General features: G+C 49.5%; 1 protein-coding gene across 1 annotated transcript in view; it reads right to left on the bottom strand.

Moving 5' to 3' along the window:
* Window positions 1–8,694, bottom strand: part of LOC124024729 (nucleoredoxin-like protein 1) — an 11,893-nt gene extending 3,199 nt beyond the window's left edge. The window contains exon 1 of the mRNA XM_046338529.1: window positions 8,461–8,694. The gene's annotated coding sequence lies outside the window, so the exon portion shown is untranslated. The remainder of the gene's footprint in view (window positions 1–8,460) is intronic.
* Window positions 8,695–8,967: the final 273 nt, after the last annotated feature.

Genomic DNA, 8,967 nt, shown 5'->3' with positions numbered 1-8,967 from the left:
TTATTGAAAAAAAAAATCCAAGACAGCGTAGCAGTGCAGACGTGGTTTGTCGTCCTCTCGTTTACTTAATGTGTTTTTGTCTTTTTTGTATATATTTCAATTTATTTTTCAATCTCTTTTCCATTTTTAAATTCAATATACCATCGGGTAACCCGCCTCACTCAATGTGCTACTGATCCGCTATTTTTTTTTAGACCTTATAGCCAGAACCGCCATCAGAAGCTATCAGAGGCTAAACAGCTAATTAGCTACTAGCTATTTAGTCATTGTTAGCCACTGCTAGCGGCCTTTACCTTCTGCACAGGCACCAGCTGTTTTTTAGCCTGGATAATACCTTCCAGCCTGGGACTTTAGTACCTCAGCCAGATAGCAAAACCTGGACCCATACAAATCAGCTGGGCTTGACAATCTGGACCCTCTATTTCTGAAACTATCCGCTGCCATTGTCACAACCCCTATTACCAGCCTGTTCAACCTCTCTTTCATATTGTCTGAGATCCCCAAGGATTGGAAAGCTGCCGCAGTCATCCCACTCTTCAAAGGGGGAGACACCCTGGACCCAAACTGTTACAGACCTATATCCATCCTGCCCTGCCTATCTAAGGTCTTCGAAAACCAAGTCAACAAACAGGTCACTGACCATACCTTCTCCGCTGTGTAATCTGGTTTCCGAGCCGGTCACGGGTGCACCTCAGCCACGCTCAAGGTACTAAACGATATCATAACCACCATCGATAAAAGACAGTGCTGTGCAGCCGTCTTCATCGACCTGGCCAAGGCTTTTGACTCTGTCAATCACCGTATTCTTATCGGCAGACTCAATAGCCTTGGTTTCTGTCATGCAGGTGAAAGAGGACCCAAAAGCGACTTAACAGAAACAGAGTTTATTCAAGTCCAAACAGGGAATAACAGAAATCCTCTAGTCTGTAGAGGGGAATAACAGGAGAAGCGGCCACAGACTGCAGGTCGCTTCGGGTAGGCGCAGGCCGTAGTTGACAGAGACACCTGCTCACACGCAGCATCTGATGAAGGCAAAAAACACGACAGGACAGGGCGATACACAATCACAGCACGGTGAATTCTAAACAAGGAACCGACAGGACAGGAACGGAACACAAAGGAATAAATAGGGACTCCAATCAGGGGAAAGGATCGGGAACAGGTGTGGGAAGACTAAATGATGATTAGGGGAATAGGAACAGCTGGGAGCAGGAACGGAACGATAGAGAGAAGAGAGAGCGAGAGAGTGAGAGAGGGAGGGGGAGAGAGAGGGATAGAAAGAGGGAAAGAACCTAATAAGACCAGCAGAGGGAAACGAATAGAATGGGGAGCACAGGGACAAGACATGATAATAAATGACAAACATGACAGTACCCCCACTCACCGAGCGCCTCCTGGCGCACTCGAGGAGGAATCCTGGCGGCAACGGAGGAAATCATCGATGAGTGAACGGTCCAGCACGTCCCGAGACGGAACCCAACTCCTCTCCTCAGGACCGTAACCCTCCCAATCCACTAAGTATTGGTGACCCCGTCCCCGAGAACGCATGTCCATGATCTTATGTACCTTGTAAATAGGTGCGCTCTCGACAAGGACGGGAGGGGGAGGGAAGACGAACGGGGGTGCGAAGAAAGGGCTTAACACAGGAGACATGGAAGACAGGATGGACGCGACGAAGATGTCGCGGAAGAAGCAGTCGCACAGCGACAGGATTGACGACCTGGGAGACACGGAACGGACCAATGAACCGCGGAGTCAACTTACGAGAAGCTGTCGTAAGAGGAAGGTTGCGAGTGGAAAGCCACACTCTCTGGCCGCAACAATACCTTGGACTCTTAATCCTGCGTTTATTGGCGGCTCTCACCGTCTGTGCCCTGTAACGGCAAAGTGCAGACCTCACCCTCCTCCAGGTGCGCTCACAACGTTGGACAAACGCTTGAGCGGAGGGAACGCTGGACTCGGCAAGCTGGGATGAGAACAGAGGAGGCTGGTAACCCAGACTACTCTGAAACGGAGATAACCCGGTAGCAGACGAAGGAAGCGAATTGTGAGCGTATTCTGCCCAGGGAGCTGTTCTGCCCAAGACGCAGGGTTTCTGAAAGAAAGGCTGCGTAGTATGCGACCAATCGTCTGATTGGCCCTCTCTGCTTGACCGTTAGACTGGGGATGAAACCCGGAAGAGAGACTGACGGACGCACCAATCAAACGACAGAACTCCCTCCAAAACTGTGACGTGAATTGCGGGCCTCTGTCTGAAACGGCGTCTAACGGGAGGCCATGAATTCTGAATACATTCTCAATAATGATTTGTGCCGTCTCCTTAGCGGAAGGGAGTTTAGCGAGGGGAATGAAATGTGCCGCCTTAGAGAACCTATCGACAACCGTAAGAATCACAGTCTTCCCCGCAGACAAAGGCAGACCGGTAATGAAGTCTAAGGCGATGTGAGACCATGGTCGAGAAGGAATGGGGAGCGGTCTGAGACGACCGGCAGGAGGAGAGTTACCCGACTTAGTCTGCGCGCAGTCCGAACAAGCAGCCACGAAACGGCGCGTGTCACGCTCCTGAGTCGGCCACCAAAAGCGCTGGCGAATAGACGCAAGAGTGCCTCGAACACCGGGATGACCAGCTAACTTGGCAGAGTGAGCCCACTGAAGAACAGCCAGACGAGTGGAAACAGGAACGAAAAGGAGGTTACTAGGACAAGCGCGCGGCGACGCAGTGTGCGTGAGTGCTTGCTTAACCTGTCTTTCAATTCCCCAGACTGTTAACCCGACAACACGCCCATAAGGAAGAATCCCCTCGGGATCAGTAGAAGCCACAGAAGAACTAAACAGACGGGATAAGGCATCAGGCTTGGTGTTCTTGCTACCCGGACGGTAAGAAATCACAAACTCGAAACGAGCGAAAAACAACGCCCAACGAGCTTGACGGGCATTAAGTCGTTTGGCAGAACGGATGTACTCAAGGTTCTTATGGTCTGTCCAAACGACAAAAGGAACGGTCGCCCCCTCCAACCACTGTCGCCATTCGCCTAGGGCTAAGCGGATGGCGAGCAGTTCACGGTTACCCACATCATAGTTGCGCTCAGATGGCGACAGGCGATGAGAAAAATAAGCGCAAGGATGAACCTTATCGTCAGACTGGAAGCGCTGGGATAGAATGGCTCCCACGCCTACCTCTGAAGCGTCAACCTCGACAATGAATTGTCTAGTGACGTCAGGAGTAACGAGGATAGGAGCGGACGTAAAACGTTCTTTTAGAAGATCAAAAGCTCCTGGGCGGAACCGGACCACTTAAAACACGTCTTGACAGAAGTAAGAGCTGTGAGAGGGGCAGCAACTTGACCGAAATTACGAATGAAACGCCGATAGAAATTAGCGAAACCTAAAAAGCGCTGCAACTCGACACGTGACCTTGGAACGGGCCAATCACTGACAGCTTGGACCTTAGCGGAATCCATCTGAATGCCTTCAGCGGAAATAACGGAACCGAGAAAAGTAACGGAGGAGACATGAAAAGAGCACTTCTCAGCCTTTACGTAGAGACAATTCTCTAAAAGGCGCTGTAGAACACGTCGAACGTGCTGAACATGAATCTCGAGTGACGGAGAAAAAATCAGGATATCGTCAAGATAGACAAAAACAAAGATGTTCAGCATGTCTCTCAGAACATCATTAACTAATGCCTGAAAAACAGCTGGCGCATTGGCGAGACCGAACGGCAGAACCCGGTACTCAAAATGCCCTAACGGAGTGTTAAACGCCGTTTTCCACTCGTCCCCCTCTCTGATGCGCACGAGATGGTAAGCGTTACGAAGGTCCAACTTAGTAAAGCACCTGGCTCCCTGCAGAATCTCGAAGGCTGATGACATAAGGGGAAGCGGATAACGATTCTTAACCGTTATGTCATTCAGCCCTCGATAATCCACGCAGGGGCGCAGAGTACCGTCCTTCTTCTTAACAAAAAGAACCCCGCCCGGCCGGAGAGGAAGAAGGCACTATGGTACCGGCGTCAAGAGACACAGACAAATAATCCTCGAGAGCCTTACGTTCGGGAGCCGACAGAGAGTATAGTCTACCTCGAGGAGGAGTGGTCCCCGGAAGGAGATCAATACTACAATCATACGACCGGTGAGGAGGAAGGGAGTTGGCTCGGGACCGACTGAAGACCGTGCGCAGATCATGATATTCCTCCGGCACTCCTGTCAAATCGCCAGGTTCCTCCTGAGAAGTAGGGACAGAAGAAACGGGAGGGATGGCAGACATTAAACACTTCACATGACAAGAAACGTTCCAGGATAGGATAGAATTACTAGACCAATTAATAGAAGGATTATGACATACTAGCCAGGGATGACCCAAAACAACAGGTGTAAACGGTGAACGGAAAATCAAAAAAGAAATAGTCTCACTGTGGTTACCAGATACTGTGAGGGTTAAAGGTAGTGTCTCAAATCTGATACTGGGAAGATGACTACCATCTAAGGCGAACATGGGCGTAGGCTTCTCTAACTCTCTGAAAGGAATGTCATGTTTCCGAACCCATGCTTCGTCCATGAAACAACCCTCAGCCCCAGAGTCTATCAAGGCACTACATGTAGCACCCGAACCGGTCCAGCGTAGATGGACCGACAAAGTAGTACAGGATCTTGATGGAGAGACTTGAGTAGTTGCGCTCACCTGTAGCCCTCCGCTTACAGATGAGCTCTGGCTTTACTGGACATGAATTAACAAAATGTCCAGCAACTCCGCAATAGAGGCACAGGCGGTTGGTGATCCTCCGTTCCCTCTCCTTAGTCGAGATGCGAATCCCTCCCAGCTGCATGGGCTCAGTCTCAAAGCCAGAGGAGGGAGATGGTTGCGATGCGGAGCAGGGAAACACCGTTGATGCGAGCTCTCTTCCACGAGCCCGGTGACGAAGATCTACCCGTCGTTCTATGCGGATGGCGAGAGCAATCAAAGAGTCCACATCTGAAGGAACCTCCCGGGAGAGAATCTCATCCTTAACCACTGCGTGGAGTCCCTCCAGAAAACGAGCGAGCAGCGCCGGCTCGTTCCACTCACTAGAGGCAGCAAGAGTGCGAAACTCAATAGAATAATCCGTTATGGACCGTTCACCTTGGCATAAGGAAGCCAGGGCCCTAGAAGCCTCCCCACCAAAAACTGAACGGTCAAAAACCCGAATCATCTCCTCTTTAAAGTTCTGGAACTTGTTAGAGCAATCAGCCCTTGCCTCCCAGATAGCTGTGCCCCATTCTCGAGCCCGGCCAGTAAGGAGTGAAATGACGTAAGCAACCCGAGCTCTCTCTCTAGAGTATGTGTTGGGTTGGAGAGAGAACACAATCTCACACTGCGTGAGAAAGGAGCGGCACTCAGTGGGCTGCCCGGAGTAGCAAGGTGGGTTATTAACCCTAGGTTCTGGAGGCTCGGCAGGCCAGGAAGTAACAGGTGGCACGAGACGTAGACTCTGGAACTGTCCAGAGAGGTCGGAAACCTGAGCGGCCAGGTTCTCCACGGCATGGCGAGCAGCAGACAATTCCTGCTCGTGTCTGCCGAGCATGGCTCCTTGGATCTCGACGGCAGTGTAACGAGCGTCTGAAGTCGCTGGGTCCATTCCTTGGTCGGTTCCTTCTGTCATGCAGGTGAAAGAGGACCCAAAAGCGACTTAACAGAAACAGAGTTTATTCAAGTCCAAACAGGGAATAACAGAAATCCTCTAGTCTGTAGAGGTGAATAACAGGAGAAGCGGCCACAGACTGCAGGTCGCCGGGTAGGCGCAGGCCGTAGTTGACAGAGACACCTGCTCACACGCAGCATCTGATGAAGGCAAAAACACGACAGGACAGGGCGATACACAATCACAGCACGGTGAATTCTAAACAAGGAACCGACAGGACAGGAACGGAACACAAAGGAATAAATAGGGACTCCAATCAGGGGAAAGGATCGGGAACAGGTGTGGGAAGACTAAATGATGATTAGGGGAATAGGAACAGCTGGGAGCAGGAACGGAACGATAGAGAGAAGAGAGAGCGAGAGAGTGAGAGAGGGAGGGGGAGAGAGAGGGATAGAAAGAGGGAAAGAACCTAATAAGACCAGCAGAGGGAAACGAATAGAATGGGGAGCACAGGGACAAGACATGATAATAAATGACAAACATGACAGTTTCTCAAATGACTGCCTCACCTGGTTCACCAACTACTTCGCAGACAGAGTTCAGTGTGTCAAATCGGACGGCATGTTGTCCGGACCTCTGGCAGTCTCTATAGGGGTACCACAGGGTTCAATTCTCGGGCCCACTCTTTTCTCTGTATATATCACCGATGTTGCTCTTGCTGCGGGTGATTCCCTGATCCACCTCTACGCAGACTACACCATTCTGTATACATCTGGCCCTTCTTTGGACACTGTGTTAACTAACCTCCAAACAAGCTTCAATGCCATACAACTGTCCTTCCATGGCCTCCAACAGGTCTTAAGTGCTAATAAAATTAAATGCATGCTTTTCAACCGTTCGCTGCCCGCACCCGCCCGCCCGACTAGCATCACTACTCTGGACGGTCCTGACCGAGAATATGTGGACAACTACAAATACCTAGGTGTCTGGTTAGACTGTACACTCTCCTTACAGACTCATATTAAACATCTCCAATCCAAAATCAAATCTTGAATCGGCTTTCTATTTCGCAATACAGGCTCCTTCACTCACGCCGCCAAACTTACCATTGTAAAACGGACTATCCTACCGATCCTCGACTTCGGCGATGTCATCTACAAAATAGCTTCCAATACTCTACTCAACAAACTGGAAGCAGTCTATCACAGTGCCATCCGTTTTCTTACCAAAGCCCCTTATACCACCCACCACTGCGACCTGTATGCTCTAGTTTGCTGGCTCTCGCTACATATTCGTCGCCACACCCACTGGCTCCAGGTCATCTATAAATCTATACTAGGTAAAGCTCTGCCTTATCTCAGCTCACTGGTCACCATAACAACACCCACCCATAGCATGCGCTCCAGCAGGTATATCTCACTGGTCACCATAACAACACCCACCCATAGCATGCGCTCCAGCAGGTATATCTCACTGGTCACCATAACAACACCCACCCATAGCACGCGCTCCAGCAGGTATATCTCACTGGTCACCATAACAACACCCACCCATAGCACGCGCTCCAGCAGGTATATCTCACTGGTCACCATAACAACACCCACCTATAGCACACGCTCCAGCAGGTATATCTCACTGGTCACCATAACAACACCCACCCATAGCACGCACTCCAGCAGGTATATCTCACTGGTCACCATAACAACACCCACCCATAGCACGCGCTCCAGCAGGTATATCTCACTGGTCACCATAACAACACCCACCCATAGCACGCGCTCCAGCAGGTATATCTCACTGGTCACCATAACAACACCCACCCGTAGCACGCGCTCCAGCAGGTATATCTCACTGGTCACCATAACAACACCCACCCATAGCACGTGCTCCAGCAGGTATATCTCACTGGTCACCATAACAACACCCACCCATAGCACGCGCTCCAGCAGGTATATCTCACTGGTCACCATAACAACACCCACCCGTAGCACGCGCTCCAGCAGGTATTTCTCACTGGTCACCATAACAACACCCGCCCATAGCACGCGCTCCAGCAGGTATATCTCACTGGTCACCATAACAACACCCACCCGTAGCACGCGCTCCAGCAGGTATATCTCACTGGTCACCATAACAACACCCACCCGTAGCACGCGCTCCAGCAGGTATATCTCACTGGTCACCATAACAACACCTGCTTTTGCCATCTTTCCTTCCACTAACTTTAAACATCAGCTATCTGAGCAGCTAATCGATCACTGCAGCTGTACATAGTCCATCTGTAAATAGCCCACCCAATCTACCTACCTCATCACCATATTGTTTTTATTTACTTTTCTGCTCTTTTGCACACCAGTATCTCTACTTAAACACCATCATCTGCTCATCTGTCACTCCAGTGTTAATCTGCTAAATTGTAATTATTTCGCTACTATGGCCTATTTATTGCCTTACCTCCTCTCGCCCTTTGCACACACTTTATATAGACTTTATTTTGTTCTATTTCGTTATTGACTGTACGCTTGTTTATTCCATGTGTAACTCTGTGTTGTTGTCTGTGTCACACTGCTTTGCTTTATCTTTGCCAGGTCGCAGTTGTAAATGAGAACATGTTCTCAACTAGCTTACCTGGTTAAATAAAGGTGAAATAAAAATAAAAATATTGTTGTGTTGCTAACTAGTTAGCCCTGTAAACCACCATTGATAAGCACCCATAATATATCTACCCTAGAAATATAATCTATAGAACAGGCCTCGTCATTCAAGTCAACGATGGCATAATAGGTGGACTAAAACTGTCTCTAGGTGGAACAGATATCTACCAGATATCTCAGAGGGTTCACCTTCAGACTGTAGTCTGTAGTCCTCTCTCTCCGTCTCCTTAAGCTCCTCCTCTTTCTTTCTTTTCCTTCTCGCAGGTTGTCCAAAAACCGTTCCCGTTATCGTTTTTTCTTCATCTCTCTTTATCTTGTCTGTTCTGCTGTTGTTTCCCTCCCTCTCTTTCTCCCTCTCTTTCTCCCTCTCTCTCCCTTCTTTCTGCTTTATTCCTTCATTCTTTATTCGTCTGCCTCTCTTCCCAGTGTTTTTCTCTCTCTCTCTCTCTCTCTCTCTCTCTGTCCCCGTGTTTCTCTCCCTGCCGCCTCCCCTCTCCTCCCCCTAGAGTGGGAGATTAGCTGGGTCAGAAGAGTAGAGTGATTCAGACACTGAGAATATCACCTGTGTGGGAGACAGAGATATATAGAAGAAAGAGACAGAGAGAGACAGAGAGAGACAGAGAGACAAAGAGAGACAGAGAGAGACAGAGAGAGACAGAGAGAGACAGAGAGAGAGAGATATATAGAAGAAAGAGA

Source organism: Oncorhynchus gorbuscha, unplaced genomic scaffold (genome assembly GCF_021184085.1).
Source record: "Oncorhynchus gorbuscha isolate QuinsamMale2020 ecotype Even-year unplaced genomic scaffold, OgorEven_v1.0 Un_scaffold_1980, whole genome shotgun sequence".
Taxonomy (NCBI): domain Eukaryota; kingdom Metazoa; phylum Chordata; class Actinopteri; order Salmoniformes; family Salmonidae; genus Oncorhynchus; species Oncorhynchus gorbuscha.
The sequence above is the reverse complement of the archived record's forward strand: the minus strand, read 5'-3'. Positions and strand labels throughout refer to the sequence as shown.